General features: G+C 37.5%; 1 protein-coding gene and 1 non-coding gene across 2 annotated transcripts in view; one reads left to right on the top strand and one right to left on the bottom strand.

Moving 5' to 3' along the window:
* Positions 1 to 16,978, top strand: part of LOC106999411 (fibrous sheath CABYR-binding protein) — a 146,944-nt gene that overhangs the window by 53,488 nt on the left and 76,478 nt on the right. Inside the window, exon 5 of the mRNA XM_077940943.1 lies at positions 6,655 to 6,759. The gene's annotated coding sequence lies outside the window, so the exon portion shown is untranslated. The remainder of the gene's footprint in view (positions 1 to 6,654; positions 6,760 to 16,978) is intronic.
* On the bottom strand, positions 15,115 to 15,221 carry LOC114679739 (U6 spliceosomal RNA). The gene has a single exon (XR_003731852.1). It is a non-coding gene; the product is annotated as a U6 spliceosomal RNA (small nuclear RNA).

Genomic DNA, 16,978 nt, shown 5'->3' with positions numbered 1-16,978 from the left:
AAGCTGAATATATTAAATAAATAATAATAATTATTATATTACCTGTCATTTAAATGTGACTGAATTTTAAAATATGATCTCTCTATTTGATTTTACAGATGTCTTGAGAGATATCTTGATATTTGTAAAATCTGGAATTATGTTGGTCAGAATTTTATATGAGCTAAAGTTATAGACTTGAATTCAATAAATGATACAAGCCAGTGACCAGGATAGTCTATAAGTTGTGGGGAAAATATAAATATGGTAGCTACCCTCCAAGATGACTTCTAAGGATCCCTGCATCCTGATACTCACAGGTGGTGTCACCTATTCCATACTGAATGGGGCTGATCTGTGTAATTAACACAGTGTGTTAACTGTGTAATGAACACAATAAGACAATGTGGAAATGACAGTATGTGAGTTTAGAGGCAAAGTCATAAAAATGATGGATTGATATTTCTTGTATTACTTGTGAGTAAAGCCAGCTACTCAAGCCAGCTTGAGTAAGGACACTCAAGCGTCCCTGTGAAGAGAACCATGTGCCAAAAAACCAAGGGTCGAACAACTAGCACTAATTTTTCAGGCATGTGAGTGAGCCACCTTGAAAGTAGATCCTCCGGCCCACTCAATCCTTCACATGACGGTAAGGATTGGGCTTACCGTGACTTACCATGACTTACCATGACTGGGCTGACAAGTTGACTGCAACTTCGTGAAAGATTCTGAGCCAAAACCACTCAGCTAAAATGGATTCTTGACCCAGAGAGACTGTGTGAGATAATACGTGTTTATCATTGTATGCTGTTAAGTTTTGGGGTAATTTGTTATATAGAAATAGATAACTAATGCAATGTTATCAGGGAAACTTTCTATTCCTCTTTACTTTTCCAATTAAATTGTCACTGCTTGCTGACACTATTAGAATGTGTGAAACCAAAAAAAGTTGATACTCCCATGAGCAGGTGAGGATTTGTAGACAGGGAGTCTCTGCTCTTGTTCCAGGGCCAAAACACAGACAGAAAAAAAAAAAAATGAAATGAAATCTATAAACAAAATAAATACCTATAAAAATATAAAATAAAACATATAAACAAACATCAAATAAAAACAGGTTTCCTGTTACTGACCTGATGATATTTGGGAGGTATGTGTTGGTGTTCTGGCTTTTAAGCTGTAATTTCTAGTTGATCTCAAGGAACAATGTTACAAGTTGTGAAGGTTAATTTTATATGTTGAGTTGACAGAGCCATGGGGTGCCCAGACATTTGGTTAAACATTATTTCTGGATTGTTTGTGAGCATATTTCTGAATGAGATTAACATTCGAATTGGTAGGCTGAGTAAAGCAGATAGCCCTCTCCAACGTGAGTGGGCTGAAACAATCTATTGAGGGCCTGACTGGAAAACAAGGCTGAGTAAGAAAGAATTCTTTCTCTCTGCCTGACTGTATTTGAGCTGGAACATAGTCTCTTGTGTTCAGACTTAGACTGGAACTTATACCATCAGCATTCCTAGGTTCCTAGCTTGCTGACTGTGGGCCTTAGACTTAACCTCCATAATCATGTGAGCCAATTCCTTCATCTCTTTATTATATAAAAAAAGAGATTATTATTTAATAATAATATTATTATGTCATAATTTGGTTACACATGATATAAACCCTGTCTAATTACTATATAATAATAATTTCTTTCTTATATAATATATTATATAATAATCTATTATAAAGAAATTATTACTTATTATAAATAATTTTTATTATATAATAATCTATATAATGAGATGTAAGGAATTGGCTCACATGATTATGGAGGCTGAGTCTAAGACTTAGACTTATCTTTTTAATCTTAAAGCAACTAAAATAATACTAACTTTTAGAAACTAAGTAATAAAGGACTAGCATAAGATTTTAATTTCCGTTTATAACAGGTTCCTTTGTAAGAGGCATTCTGACCTAAAATTATCTTTTGGGACACAACTCGTTTTTATGTTGAGAATTAACTTTAATTTAAATGGATAGCAGCTTTAGTTTTAGGAATCCTAGCTATTTAAGAACAAAGTGCATATCCCTCCATTCTTAATGACTCCATTCCCTGATGGTGCTGTCACCCATATGGCAGTAGAGTATTACAAACCTATAAACCAAGCAGTCTTCCCTTTGGCCTGCCACATTGCAGTCTGAGAAATGGCTCTACTAGTCAGGATGAGCTGGGTTATGCAGTAATCTCAAACAATCCTCCAAGTCTCAGCATCTTAAAGAAAAACAAAAAACTTATCTTTTATTCATGTTGCATGTCAATCATTCATTGGTCACAGCTCTGTTCCATGTCACCTTCACCCCAGGATCTAGACTAATGGAGAAACTTTTTGCTTGAAAATTGGCAATTGTTATGGAAGCAGAAGAGACAGAATGACAAAGCATGTTGCTCAATCTTCAGCTTGAATACCTTTCCCACGTTTCATTGCCCAAAGCAAGTCACATGCTGCCCGTGCATTTAACAGGGTGAGAATGTTTAATTCCCCACAGGAAGGGCAGTACATTTTTGTGAATAGTTACGCAATCTACCACAGCATCAAAACTGTTACATTTTTCATAAGCATTCTTGGGAGGAATATTTTAAAGCTGAGAGTCAGGCATTTTACTCACATAAAGTTATATCAAAACGAAGATGGAAAAGAAACTCATGCTCTGAGAAATATCTCTGTACTCTATTGTAAAGCAATTTCCCTCAAGTATGGTTATGGGAGCAATGTGATTCCTTGCTGCATGTCTGGGTCTGCTCCTCTCAGTGACCCCCTTTTTGCCCTGGTGTCAAGAGTTCACTTCTCAGCTTCCCTCCCTGAGCGCTGCGGGGTAGCAGTGCCAATAAATCTCTGCCTGTGAGGCCACTGGATCTTGTTGGTCTCAGTTCCTTTGTCCTAACCTAGCCCTCACTATGAGCAATGAAGATAAATAACACTGGTTTAATATAAAAGAGTATATTTTTCATGCAGTTTTCTTTCTGTAAGAATTTTCTTTTTATAAATGGCAGTAACCTTTTTTTTGTATGCGTTTTTGGTAAGAGCAGTGAAAGAGTGCTAACGTTACTTAGCTGTGGTTCTCTCAGGACTTGGCGAGTTTCTTAGCTTTTTATTTGGTGTGATAGGTTCTGTACTAGCCCTGAGCTATTCACGCTACATATGGGAAGCAACAGCATGGAAAATCCAGAGCATAATTTGTATTTAATCTTCTAAATGACTTTTATTTTTAGTGCATTTACCTTATTAACAAAATTTGATGTTACTAGAGTTAAAATTAGTTTGTCTTCCCAGAGGAGGCTGCGTGTTGTTGTAGGTGCAGGTCTGGTCTGTGACAAATTGTTGACTGAACAGTTTTTCCTCAGATTTCCCCTCTGTCATTTCTGATTTTACATCCAATCAGATATAACCTATCTAGAGCCACCCACTATGAATGTCCACCTGTGTTTCTTCTTTCTCTCTCTAAGCAGCAGTGTCTGCTTTGGATTTTTCTGTGGCAACATATGCCCCATAAAAAGTTTTGTTTCAAACCCTTAGAATCCTGTTTTAAGACTTGCTGGTTGATTAAACAAATTCATGTAAATATAGTAATAGTTTAGTACCTTTTCCCTCCAATTCAATGTGTTTACCTTTGAATGGAGGTTTTCTGGAGAATGTGTCTTAATCTGTGTCAGCTCAAAAGTGGAAAATTTGTTGGGCAATATCTTCTGTGTGTGGTTGTGGTCATCACAGATTTATTTGTTCATGTTCCCAATAGAATCCTATCCTTTCACTCATTCATTTTTCATTTGTTGAATGCCAAATATGTGTCAGGTAGTAGGGAAACAAAGAAATCAATAACCTTTTGCCTACCAGTGAACCACAATCAAGTGTGTGAGCAGACACTTGAAGAAATATAGCAACTAGACAGATCCTATAATAGCCATATGAATTCAATGATATGGGAACACTGATATTTGCAGAAGTCCTGGAAGGCTTTCTAAGGTAGGGTCATTGAACTGAAGCTTGAGGGATGAATAAGACTTGTTCAAGTAGAAAAGAAAGAGGGCCAAGCAGGCAGTCTGATCAGGGGTGACACTGTCAGACTGGGGAGGAGAGAAAGATGAGGCTTTTTCAGGGAATTGCTTGTTGGTCTCAGTCCCAATCTGGCTTGATTGGAGCCTAATATATATGTAAGATTGTGAGCTGGGAAATGAGGTTAGAAAGGATGGAAACAGAAAACAACTAAAGAATTGAATGTGGTAATGATTCTGGTTTAGAAAGACCACCTTTGCAACTGTATAACATTTGCATGCTAGAGAAAACTTGACTTCAGATTAAGAAAAAAAAAACCTTACAAAATCCTAAAACACACCAACTATAAGCAATAATTAATTATCAATAAAATGGATTTAAGTTTGGATTAATAGCTAACATTTATTTGATATTTACTATGAAGAAATGTCATAACTTGCATTTTATAATTTAATTCTCACAAGAACCATGTGGGGTAGATAAAATTATTATCTCTATTTTATAGTTGAGAAATATTATGCCCAGTGAACTTAAGTAATTTGCTATATAAATCAGAAATGGATAGAGCCAAGTATTTGAATTAAATTTTGATCGACTACAAATCCAATGTCCCTGCCACAATATTTTCAATTTTTTGTTGTGAAATATACATAACATAAAATTTACTGTATTAATTATTTTAAGTGTATAGTTCACAGGTATTGAATATATTCATAATGTTGTGTAACCATCACCACTGTCTGTCTCCTCTTGCATTCCCTTTTTATCTCTCTGATTTCCAAATTCATAGTTAGGATACAGGTAGGGAAATGTATCTCCAGGCATATTTCCTTAAAGAAGGATTTTGCTGGTACAATGTTCTGTGCTGAGTCCTAGTTTAAAGATTGGACTGTGGGACTTAAATTGGGTGGGATAAATAATTTAAGAGGATGGAAAAGGACTGGTTGGGGGAGTAAGCCCAACTCTCATGGTTATAATAGTGTCTGTTGAGAATTTGTTAATGGTAATAGAGATATCAGAAGAGTGTAATATGTGGGCAGACCCACAAAATACATAGGCATAGAGTGAATAATGGCACGAATTTCACCAAGAAGTTTAAAAATTCCCCATCGTGTTTAATTAACACATACTGCTCTTAATGAAGTAAGATAGTGATATGGTTTAGCTCTATGTCCCCACCCAAATCACATCTTGAATTGTAATCCCCAAGTGTTGAGGGAGGAACCTGGTTGGAGGTGATTGAATCATGGGGGTGGTTTCCCCCATTCTGGTCTCATGATAGTGAGTTCTTAGGAGATCTGATGGTTTAAAAGTGACTGGCAGTTCCTTCCTCATTCTCTCTCTCTTGCCGCGGGGTAAGAGGTGCCTTGTTTCCCTTAGCCTTCCGCCATGATTGTTAAGTTTCCTGAGGCCTTCCTGGCCATGTGGAACTGTGAGTCAATTAAGCCTCTTTTATTTGTAAATCACCCAGTCTCAGGTAGTTCTTTATAGCAGTGTGAAAATGGACTAATAAAGATAGCAAAGAATGAATGGAGAGGAAAAAGAATGTGACTTAAAAGGGCCTCAGAATGCCAGAGTATTATCGGAAGACTTTGGTCATCCCCCAGTATCGTCTTCCATGATGACCTGCTTACAAATTGCTAGTTTTCAAGCATGGGAATTTCATTAAATTTTCTGTGGCCAACAACATATTTTTATGCCTGCTCAAACACATTCTTGATAGTGATATTTATCTAACATATTGCAATATTATTCTAATTTCAGAAAATCTTTCAGTTTTTCTTGTCAAACTGTCATTGCTTAAATAGTAAAATAATGAATATTTATCATTTATTTCCTGCATTTCTAACCATTTTTCAGGGCATTGTGTAAAAATGTATTAGTATTTCTTTCATAATGCATCTTTGTGGTATATTTCAAAGGCAGTTAGGGCCAAGTTCCTGGAATATATCTCTAACTTTTAAGGCATACTTAAAAAAGATTTAATGTTTAAAAATTACTTTGTTTTATGAGTCCCCCAAAATACCAACAAAAATATTAACTCTGTGATAAGTATGAATGTAAAAATAGATTTTATTTGCTGTGTAGTTTGCATGTTAAAAACAGACACGAGATGTTACAATATATAACTTGTGTGCTCTTTATTATTCTTTAATTATGATCCTATTGATTCCCATTGGGGCACCAAGCTGAAGATGTTTACATATTGCTACTAAAGTTTTTCTCCTGTGTAGAAATTTCTTTCAAGGACCATTGCAAATAAAATTCCAGTTTAAATATTTTTAGGCATCGAGTTTTTGGTAAGATCTGCTTTACTTCATGGTGAATGATGCAAGGTATAGCCTATTAGTTCTTTACTATTTAAGTAAAGTAAAACTTGATTTATAATATGATGAAACATGGATATAAGAATTTTATTTTGTTTAGCTATGGTTTCATATAATCTTAATGTAACATGTAACTGTAATAATGTTCCATATAATTTATTTCCATATTCCAAAGACTATGAAAATAAAATCTGTACTTTGGAAAACCCAAAAACATAAAAAGGGCATCTTTCTTTAAAAGATGAGAAGAACATTTAAGTTTTCCTCTTTTACCTCCAGAATAATATAATGGAACCACTTATCTTTTTCAGAAATCAACTCTAAGGAAAGAAGTAGTCAGGAAACCTGTTGAAAGAAAATGAAAGCAATGTATTTCAGCAATTACTTAAATCCTGCAAGAAGATCATGTTTGATGGGTAAGTTTTCGGAATGAAAATCTCCATTGACTAAAGTGAAACTCAATGGCAATTTTAAATGTCTTATCTGCATGACATTGAGAGTTAATGATAGAAAACTTTCATAATTTCTTTTAGTGCAATGATTTAACTCAAACTATGCCCTAAAACATATCCTTACCTCCACCAGGAATCATTTATCATGCCTTGTCTGGTAGAAATATAATTTTTACCTTAAAGGAGATATTGGCAATTCAACTAATTTCATCCGCTTTGGATAAAATTCATCTGATGTTTTAAAAAAAGAATTTTTTAAAAAAGGAGATAAAGAAACTTTTTAAGATGATGGCTATGTGCATTAACTTGATCATGCTCCTTGTGCCCTGGTTGTATTTAACTCTTCTTTGAGCAGAAAGACTATCTTGTCAATCTGGTCATCAGGATATATATATATATACACACACACACACACACACAGACACACACACACACTTAGCAAAATTTCTACCCTAAATATGTGCAGTTTCTTGCATGACAGTAAATACCTCAGTAAATGTGTTAAAAATAAAAATATTAGCATAACAATAACAAGCTTATGTAGAGATATACCTTTTAATACTACATCACTAATTGTTTACATAATTGAGAGACAATTCATGGGTCTTTCACATTTCTGCACGTCTTCTGAGCAGAGGCCCTGACTGCCTTTATTCCAGGCTATCTTATCAATGATGATTATATAGTGAAAAGCCTTGGAAGATAGAGATAATATCTCCTTCTTAAACAAAGGGCAGATTTATTTACTGCCTCGTATGAAAAAGATAATATCTCCTTTTGGGGCAGGCATGCTTATTGTCCATTTTAAAAGATCAGATTTCCTGGCTGGGCGCGGTGACTCATGCCTATAATCCTAGCTCCTTGAGAGGCGGAGGCCAGTGGATCTTGAGGTCAGGAGATCGAGACCATCCTGGCTAACACAGTGAAAACCCGTCTCTACTAAAAACACAAAAAATTAGCTGGGCATGGTGGCAGGCGCCTGTAGTCCCAGCTAGGGTGGGAGGGTGGGGGGAGGCTGAGGCAGGAGAATCACTTGAACCTGGGAGGTAGAGGTTGCAGTGAGCTGAGATTGTGCCACTACATTCCAGCCTGGCAATGAAGTGAGACTCTGTCTCAATAAATAAATAAATAAATAAATAAATAAATAAATAAGCAAAAGATCTGGGTTTCCTAAGCTTGGAGTTTCTCTCCTATAATGCAAAATGCAATTCACAGCATGTGCCTTCTTGACGATACCCTTAAGATGAGGTTTAGGAATGTGATGCAAACGCTCATACTCTAGATACTTCAATATCGGCAATAGCTTTGAGGAATATACTGAACTTTGTCTGTGAGGCAGGAGTCTCACCTTTCTCATCAGTCTCCATGAAACTATAGCTGCCTTTCCTGTTAGCTTTTGTATATGGTAAAATTTCAGACCCTTCTAAGTCCTTGATAATTTTGATGATGAGCATGGGATGCAGAAAGAGACATGAGTTTCTGGAATAGGAAGAATGAGATCCTTATGATTGATTTAAGGCAATGCCATGTGCCGATAGCAGACGTTTGATCAAACTATATGGTCAACAGGACAATTAATAATCTTGTACTTTAATGGGTATTAATTAGGACGAATTTGGGAGGGTGTTGCAGTCTGAGAACTCAGAAGTAAATTCAAAGGCAGCTGTCTGAATGGTGCCCTGATTGTATCTAACTCTCCTCTGGGCACGAAGACTATCTTGTCAATCTGGTGGTCAGGCTCAAGTCCACCCCACTGTAACAAGCATTATTAAAATTTGCCCTGGGGAGACCAGAGAGTTCTTAGGTTTATGTGATAATATTTATAGAAAAACACTACTACTGAGTGTCAAGGAGGAAAATTTGAAACCACATGGACAGAAACCAGGCAAATGGCTGGCATTTGCTTGATTTACTCGAGAGATGAGGGGTAGGGTATATAATGCTTGTTTAAAAAGAATGGCAACCAAAATGCCTTCATATGACTTTGTACCTCCTGCAGTCTGTCATCCAAATCTTAGACCCATTTAGAGATGAAAATAAAGTCTTCCGACTTTTCTTTCTTTTTTTTTTTTTTTAAATTATTCATGGTTATTATAAGAGATTCTTGAGCTTCTTTGAGATTTTTTTGTAGACAAACTCCTGTGGGAAGTCATAGATGAGGGATTAACAAGTACTTGAGGTTTTACTGATCCAAATTGGGTTTACGATGGTGATGAAGGTGACCCACTGAAGAATGAGAAACTAAACCAATTTCTTAGATAAATTCTATGGTTAGTCCTGCAGCTCTGGAACACTCCCCTAGTTTTTATATTGAAACTTAAAAGAATTTAAGAGAGTGTTATTTTGGTAGTGGTGCTTGCAGATGCTCCAGATTTAGGTGAATTCCTTAAAAAAGTTGTGTCAGGCTTGAGTTGGGCAAAGGGCATAACCCTTGCACCCCCAGCGAGAATGCGGTGTAGCTGTGGTTGTTATATCCAGGGGTCTCTAATACTGAAATTGATGCTGTTAGCCATAAGAATCTTGCCAATTGATACAGAATTTTAGTCAGAATGAAAACATTAGAAGTTCATTCTGTTGAGTCATGAACTATGAGCTGGGCTACCCCACTTTTTCCCTTTGCATCTTTTCATAAAGCCCTTACCTCACTTCTTGCCCCCTCCCGCCTCCTCTGTAGCTTCTTTATGCAGAAAGATGAATAGGGGTGAGGCTGAGGTCTCCCCATCCTTAAGAGGGATCAAAGGACATATTCACCTAGCTAAGTATGCTAGAGAACTTCAGGGAGAGAGATTTGAACTTGTATGACCCTCTTGGATGCAGGTGTCCATGTCATTATTCTACCTGGTCTTGAGTTGGGAAGGAAGCCCAGGTTCAACTTATCTGACTGGGCAAAGTTTACAGTGGGGTAAGAGACAGTAATGTAAGTTTACAGTTGGTAGGGTCCGTTGGAACAATTCAATGTACTGCTTTTGTTGCTTCTATATTTAAATATATAGTAGAAATTGATGTGAATATGCTTGTACCTTCCATTCCATAAGTACCAAAGGGAATTCTGATCAGGAAGAGCTATCCATAGGAAAGTAATAATACTTTTGGGATTCCACAAACTGGATGACCTCCTCGAGCTATAGTCTCGGTGACTAACGATTTTTCCATCTTGAGCCTCTGGCAAAGGGAGGCAGCTTCCACCTGAGGCACCTTTGGGACTTTACTTTAGATGCATCACTTCCCTTATATTGACACCATGCACACTCTTTTTTTTGTTTGTTTGTTTGTTTTATACTTTATGTTCTAGGGTACATGTGCATAACATGCAAGTTTGTTACATATGTATACATGTGCCATCTTGGTGTGCTGCACCCATTAACTCGTCATTTACATTAGGTTTATCTCCTAATGCTATCCCTCTCTGCTCTCCCCACCCCACAACAGGCCCTGGTGTGTGATGTTCCCCTTCCTGTGTCCAAGTGTTCTCATTGTTCAATTCCCACCTATAAGTGAGAACATGCAGTGTTTGGTTTTCTGTTCTTGTGAGAGTTTGCTGAGAATGATGGTTTCCAGCTGCATCCATGTCCCTACAAAGGACATGAACTCATCCTTTTTTATGGCTGCATAGTATTCCATGGTATATATGTGCCACATTTTCTTAATCCAGTCTGTCATTGATGGACATTTGGGTTGGTTCCTAGTCTTTGCTATTGTGAATAGTGCCGCAATAAACATACGTGTGCATGTGTCTTTATAGCAGCATGATTTAAAATCCTTTGAGTATATACCCAGTAATGGGATGGCTGGGTCAAATGGTATTTCTAGTTCTAGATCCTTGAGGAATTGCCACACTGTCTTCCAGAATGGTTGAACTAGCTTACAGTCTCACCATCAGTGTAAAAGTGTTCCTATTTCTGCACATCCTCTCCAGCACCTGTTGTTTCCTGACTTTTTAATGATTGCCAGTCTAACTGGTGTGAGATGATATCACATTGTGGTTTTGATTTGCATTTCTCTGATGGCTAGTGATGATGAGCATTTTTTCATGTGTCTGTTGGCTGCATAAATGTCTTCTTTTGAGAAGTGTCTGTTCATATCCTTCTCCCACTTTTTGATGGGGTTGTTTGTTTTTTTCTTGTAAATTTGTTTGAGTTCTTTGTAGGTTCTAGATATTAGCCCTTTGTCAGATGAGTAGATTGCAAAAATTTTCTCCCATTCTGTAGGTTGCCTGTTCACTCTGATGGTAGTTTCTTTTGCTATGCAGAAGCTCTTTAGTTTAATTAGATCCCCTTTGTCAATTTTTGCTTTTGTTGCCATTGCTTTTGGTGTTTGAGACATGAAGTCCTTGCCCATGCCTATGTCCTGAATGGTATTGCCTAGGTTTTCTTCTAGGGTTTTTATGGTTTTAGGTCTAACATTTAAGTCTCTAATTCATCTTGAATTAATTTTTGTATAAAGTTTAAGGAAGGGATCCAGTTTCAGCTTTCTACATATGGCTAGCCAGTTTTCCCAGCACCATTTATTAAATAGGGAATCCTTTCCCCATTTCTTGTTTCTCTCAGGTTTGTCAAAGATCAGATGGTTGTAGATGTGTGGTATTATTTCTGAGGGCTCTGTTCTGTTCCATTGGTCTATATCTCTGTTTTGGTACCAGTACCTTGCTGTTTTGGTTACTGTAGCCTTGCAGTATAGTTTGAAGTCAGGTAGCGTGATGCCTCCAGCTTTGTTCTTTTTGCATTGGATTGTCTTGGAAATGCGGGCTCTTTTTTGGTTCCATATGAACTTTACAGTAGTTTTTTTTCAATTCTGTGAAGAAAGTCCTTGGTAGCTTAATGGGGATGGCATTGAATCTATAAATTACTTTGGGCAGTATGGCCATTTTCATGATATTGATTCTTCGTATCCATGAGCATGGAATGTTCTTCCATTTGTTTGTGTCCTCTTTTATTTCGTTGAGCAGTGGTTTGTAGTTCTCCTTGAAGAGGCCCTTCACATCCTTTGTAAGTTGAATTCCTAGGTATTTTATTCTCTTTGAAGCAATTGTGAATGGGAGTTCACTCATGATGTGTCTCTCTGTTTGTCTGTTATTGGTGTATAAGGATGCTTGTGATTTTTGCACATTAATTTTGTATCCTGAGACTTTGCTGAAGTTGCTTATCACCTTAAGGAGATTTTGGGCTGAGACAATGGGGTTTTCTAAATATACAATCATGTCATATGCAAACAGGAACAATTTGACTTCCTCTTTTCCTAATTGAATATCCTTTATTTCTTTCTCCTGCCTGATTGCCCTGGCCAGAACTTCCAACACTATGTTGAATAGGAGTGGTGAGAGAGGGCATCCCCGTCTTGTGCCAGTTTTCAAAGGGAATTTTTCCAGTTTTTGCCCATTCAGTATGATATTGGCTGTGGGTTTGTCATAAATAGCTCTTATTATTTTGAGGTACGTTCCATCAATACTGAATTTATTGAGAGTTTTATCATGAAGGGCTGTTGAATTTTGTCAAAGGCCTTTTCTGCATCTATTGAGATAATCATGTGGTTTTTGTCTTTGGTTCTGTTTATATGCTGGATTACGTTTATTGATTTGTGTATATTGAAACAGCCTTGTATCCCAGAGATGAAGCCCACTTGATCATGGTGGATAAGTGTTTTGATGTGCTGCTGGATTCGGTTTGCCAGTATTTTATTGAGGATTTTTGCATCGACGTTTATCAAGGATATTGGTCTAAAATTGTCTTTTTTTTTGTTGTGTCTCTGCCAGGGTTTGGTATCAGGATGATGTTGGCCTCATAAAATGAGTTAAGGAGGATTCTCTCTTTTTCTATTGATTGGAATGGTTTCAGAAGGAATGGTATCAGCTCCTCCTTATACCTCTGGTAGAATTCGGCTGTGAATCTGTCTGGTCCTGGACTTTTTTTGGTTGTCCAGCTCTTAATTATTGCCTCAATTTCAGAACCTGTTATTGGTCTATTCAGGGATTCAACTTCTTCCTGGTTTAGTCTTGGGAGAGTGTATGTGTCCAGGAATTTATCCATTTCTTCTAGGTTTTCTAGTTTATTTGCATAGAGGTGTTTGTAGTATTCTCTGATGGTAGTTTGTATTTCTGTGGGGTTGGTGGTGATATCCCCTTTATCACTTTTTATTGTGTCTATTTGATTCTTCTCTGTTTTCTTCTTTATTAGTCTTGCTAGCGGTCTGTCAATTTTGTTGATCTTTTCAGAAAATTAGCTCCTGGATTCATTGATTTTTTGAAGGTTTTTTTGTGTCTCTGTCTCCTTTAGTTCTGCTCTGATCTTAGTGATTTCTTGCCTTCTGCTAGCTTTCGAATGTGTTTACTCTTGCTTCTCTAGTTCTTTTAATTGTGATGTTAGGGTGTCAGTTTTAGATTTTTCCTGCTTTCTATTGTGGGCATTTAGTGCTGTAAATTTCCCTCTACACACTGCTTTAAATGTGTCCCAGAGATTCTGGTATGTTGTGTCTTTGTTCTCTTTGTTTCAAAGAGCATCTTTATTTCTGCCTTCATTTCATTATGTACCCAGTAGTCATTCAGGAGCAGGTTGTTCAGTTTCCATGTAGTTGTGTGGTTTTGATTGAGTTTCTTAGTCCTGAATTCTAGTTTGATTGCACTGTGGTCTGAGAGATAGTTTGTTTTAATTTCTGTTCTTTTACATTTGCTGAGGAGTGCTTTACTTCCAACTATGTGGTCAATTTTGGAATAAGTATGATGTGGTGCTGAGTAGAATGTATATTCTGTTGATTTGGGGTGGAGAGTTCTACAGATGTCTATTAGTTCCACTTGGTTCAGAGCTGAGTTCAATTCCTGGATATCTTTGTTAACTTTCTGTCTCATTGATCTGTCTAATGTTGACAGTGGGGTGTTAAAATCTCCCATTATGGCCGGGCGCGGTGGCTCAAGCCTGTAATCCCAGCACTTTGGGAGGCCGAGACGGGCGGATCATGAGGTCAGGAGATCGAGACCATCCTGACTAACCCGGTGAAACCCTGTCTCTACTAAAAAAAAATACAAAACACTAGCTGGGCAAGGTGGCGTGTGTCTGTAGTCCCAGCTACTTGGGAGGCTGAGGCAGGAGAATGGTGTAAACCTGGGAGGCGGAGCTTGCAGTGAGCTGAGATCTGGCCACTGCACTCCAGCCTGGGTGACAGAGCGAGACTCCATCTCAAAAAAAAAAAAAAAAAAGTGTCCCATTATTATTGTGTGGGAGTCTAAGTTTCTTTGTAAGTCTCTAAGGACTTGCTTTATGAATCTGGGTGCTCCTGTATTGGGTGCATATATATTTAGGATAGTTAGCTCTTCTTGTTGAATTGATCCCTTTACCATTATGTAATATCCTTCTTTGTTTCTTTTGATCTTTGTTGATTTAAAGTCTGTTTCATCAGAGACTAGGATTGCAACCCCTACCTTTTTTTGTTTTCCATTTTCTTGATATATCTTCCTCCATCCCTTTATTTTGAGCCTTTGTGTGTCTCTGCACGTGAAATGGGTCTCCTGAATACAGCAAACTGATGGGTCTTGACTCTTTATCCGATTTGCCAGTCTGTGTCTTTTATTTGGAGCATTTAGCCCATTTGCCTCTAAGGTTAATATTGTTATGTGTGAACTTGATCCTGTCATTATGATGTTAGTTGGTTATTTTGCTCATTAGTTGATGCAGTTTCTTCCTAGTATCCATGTTCTTTACATTTTGGCATGGTTTTGCAGTGGCTGGTACTGGTTGTTCCTTTCCATGTTTAGTGCTTCCTTCAGGAGCTTGTAGAGCAGGCCTGGTGGTGACAAAATGTCTCAGCATTTCCTTGTTTGTAAAGAATTTTATTTCTCCTTCACTTATGAAACTTAGTTTGGCTGGATATGAAATTCTGGGTTGAAAATTCTTTTCTTTAAGAATGTTGAATATCGGCCCCCACTCTCTTATGGCTTGTAGAGTTTCTGCGGAGAGGTCCGCTGTTAGTCTGATGGACTTCCCTTTGTGGGTAACCCGACCTTTCTCTCTGGCTGCCCTTAACATTTTTTCCTTCATTTCAACTTTGGTGAATCTGACAATTATGTGTCTTGGAGTTGCTCTTTTCAAGGAGTATCTTTGTGGCATTCTCTGTGTTTCCTGAATTTGAATGTTGGCCCTCCTTGCTAGGTTGGGGAAGCTCTCCTGAATAATATCCTGCAGAGTGTTTTCCAATTTGGTTCCATTCTCCCCTTCACTTTCAGGTACATCAATCAGACATAGATTTGGTCTTTTTCACATAGTCCCATATTTCTTGGAGGCTTTGTTTGTTTCTTTTTACTCTTTTTTCTCTAAACTTCTCTTCTTGCTTCATAAAAATATGGAACGCTTCACGAATTTGCATGTCATCCTTGTGCAACGGCCATGCTAATCTTCTCTGTATCGTTCCAATTTTAGTATGTGTGCTGCCAAAGTGAGCACTATGCACACTCTTTTTGAAAGCACCTATTGCCTTGCTACTGTGGTCTTATCAAAACTAATGGCTTGAACCTTAGAGGGCTTTTGACTCTCTATCCTGATATTCCTATTTTGGGGTGAGTGAACTCAGATTCAACAACTATTAAGGTGAGAAGGGTTTCACAAGTCTCATTTGTCTAAAGGAAATGGTATTTTCAGGACTATAGTCAGTCTGGATAACATCTTGGTTTTATGTGAAAAAGTGGCAGCTATCCCTTTGTGGGATGGGCCCTTAGCTGTTCAGCCTGAGCACCAGCTATAATAGAACTGGAAATGGACATAAATATTCTGCACAGTGGGCAGAACTCAAGGCTTTTCTCTTGCCTCTGGCCAATACTCCCCTTGACTAACCTTATTATATATTTACCAACTGTAGGTTGTAACCAATGTCCTAGCTGCTGGTGTAGAAAAATTATGGCTGGCAAATTCAAGACCCACCTCTTTGGACCTGGGAAGTTATGGAAACAAATTGTAGCTGCTGTTGAAACTCTCTGGGTCCCTCACTAGGTGCCCATGATAAGGGCTCATTCTCTGATATAAACAGCTGGAATTACACTTTTGATCAAGTTTGCTCTGCCCAGATTGCTGTCAGTGCTTCCTGGATCCATCATTACCCTGGGCATGGCAACACATTCACCATCATAGTTTGGGCACAAAGTAAAGGACTCTATGTTTCTGATGCAGAGGATATTTCTGCATAGAAGACTTGTAACTCCTGCCAAAAGTTCAGCCATTTGTCCTCCAGTAAGGGAAGACACAACACATGGGATTGGAGCCCCCACCCATTTCTGGCAGACTGACTACATCTTCGAGGTATATAATGTTGCCTTCCTGCTTTTAACACTTTTTCAGATTATGAAAATGCTTTTCATGTCTGATTAGCTGGCTCTGGCCAACTATTGTGGCCTTTGAAAATATTTTGTGTTATATATTAATATATGTTTTTCTAGACCATTTGATGTCTGACAGTGATGTGCTTTTCATCACAAAAGGTACTCAGCAATAGGCTGATAGTCAAGGTATAGTGAACTCTGCTATTAAAGAATGAAAACAGTCAGAGACAATACATACATGAAGGCTGTGTTTTAATAAAACTTTTAAAAAAATTGACGGCAGGCAGGATTTGACCTCTATTGTTCAGATTAATCATCATAACTGATGGAGTGTTGTACTCATGTGAAAAATTTTCAGAGGCTAAGAAAATGTAGCAATGAGAGGTGGTTATAGTTTCAAGACAATTCTCAAAAGGTCTCTTGTGCTTCTGCAAATCGAGGCTGTTTTTTTTTCTGGACTATTTATTTAAGGATATTTGTATAAAAATAGCCTTGAATAATAGAGATAATATTTTTCTCTGGAGTAAAGGACATATTTGCTCACCATCCAGTAAAACAAAAATAGTCTCCCTTCTATGGAAAGATCAGGTAGCCTCACTGTCCATAATAAAATATTTTTACTCTCTAAGTTTAGGGTTCTTGTTCTGTAACACCCCATTGCCAATGCAAGCATCACTGGCCATTTTTGCATTACTCTTGGGGACATGTTGCAAATGCTGATACTCTAGCTGCTGCTATTGCCGTGAGAAATAATCTATTTTTTGTCTCTAATGAGCTAATTTGTTAGCTTGCAACTAGGGTAAAATCTGACACTTCATGGTTCTTGACATTTATCATAAACAAACTTAAAAAAGACTACATCCTAACATTTTAGGTGTTTTTATACTA

The sequence above is a fragment of the Macaca mulatta genome, chromosome 7 (assembly GCF_049350105.2).
Source record: "Macaca mulatta isolate MMU2019108-1 chromosome 7, T2T-MMU8v2.0, whole genome shotgun sequence".
NCBI lineage: Eukaryota > Metazoa > Chordata > Mammalia > Primates > Cercopithecidae > Macaca > Macaca mulatta.
Note: the sequence above shows the minus strand (reverse complement) of the source record. Positions and strands in the feature narration are given on the sequence as shown.